The sequence below is a fragment of the Haliaeetus leucocephalus genome, unplaced genomic scaffold (assembly GCF_000737465.1).
Source record: "Haliaeetus leucocephalus isolate CR32 unplaced genomic scaffold, Haliaeetus_leucocephalus-4.0 Scaffold897, whole genome shotgun sequence".
NCBI classification, from domain to species: Eukaryota; Metazoa; Chordata; class Aves; order Accipitriformes; family Accipitridae; genus Haliaeetus; species Haliaeetus leucocephalus.
Window position 1 is genome coordinate 4669533 of NW_010973333.1, and position 1290 is coordinate 4670822.

A 1290-nucleotide genomic window follows, 5' to 3' on the forward strand; every position below is an offset into this window, starting at 1 on the left:
ACCAGGCGGGAGCCACTCGTCCCACCCAGCGGCTGATTCAGGATCGGAACTCGACTGACTGGTTTCTTCCGGGTCCCGGTATTTTTTTGTTGGGCTCCGGCCCCGCCCACTTCCCTTGCGGGCGGGCCGTTCCCTCCTTCTTGGTTCGCCCCGGCTTCTGCTCGGCGCGGTGTTTGCCCTATAAGGGCATATTTTCAGATGGCCGCTCTGATTGGCTTTCCGCCCTTCGCTCACGCTCCCCTCCCCTTCCCGGTCGCCCCCACCACCTTTCTCCTTCTTGTTCTCCTCCCCTTCCCGCTTGTGTGCGCTTGTTAATTTTAGCGCTTCCTCCCTGTTCCCGCCAAGGGCATCCTCGCCCCGCTCTTCCCCTTTCTGCTCGGCACCATCTTGGGGCGCGTAGGGCGGTGGTCTAGCCCAGACTTCCTCAGACTCTGGTTTCTCCGCAGCGCCCCTGGCCTCCTCGGCTAACCCACCCCAGAAGGATTTAGCTCGTTTCTGTCCCTCTGTAAGCAGGTTATATTGAGGGGGCGTGTCGCCCTCTTGCAGATCTTTAGGCTCAGCAGAATTGTCATTGCCTGGGGGATGCAAAGTCTGTGTGGCTGCCCCGACTCCCAATTTCGGGGTGGCCAACAAACAGTTCTTTGCCGCCTTCCAGGTCTCCTGTTCTTGTATGGCCTTCTGCAGGGCCTGTACGACTTTGCCCCATGACTTAAGGTTTTTCCCACAACCCGAGGACATCGTCTCCTCGGCTAACACTTTAGTGCACTTATCCCACACTTCGGGGTGGAGAATATCCACCGGCTGGTCAATGACCCCAATTTGCAAAAGCCTCGCAACTGCGAGAGTAAAATCTTTGGGTTTACAATCAATACCCCACTGCTTATGTAACTGCGATACGACCTTCACAAGGGCTTCCATCCTCCTTGTTGGTCCGGGAGCGTCCTCCCCGCCGGCCTGGTCCTGCCGCTCCGGCCGCCGTTCACCTGATTCCAGGCGAGTTCCCGGGTTTCGGCACCACTTGTTGCCTTCAGAGGCGTGACGACCTGGTTCAGGAACGGCACGGTGACCAACCCCAGGCCGCTCGGGCCATCAGCTCACAGACACCAACATGGCGGACGGTAAACGGCGTTTATTGGTGAGCAACACGGCATTATATAGCTTGGGTTTACAACGTCACTTCCGTCTGCTTACATCATAAGCTAAGCTAAACGCTATTGGCTATCAGAGGAGGGGCCCTATCTTTCTGTACAACGTGATATCTTCCGGCCGCCAGACCCTAACTACCTACAC

General features: G+C 57.4%; 1 protein-coding gene across 1 annotated transcript in view; it reads right to left on the reverse strand.

The window, feature by feature from the left end:
• The window catches only part of DNAJC15 (DnaJ (Hsp40) homolog, subfamily C, member 15), a 31544-nt gene that overhangs the window by 20588 nt on the left and 9666 nt on the right, over positions 1 to 1290 (reverse strand). The window lies entirely within an intron of this gene.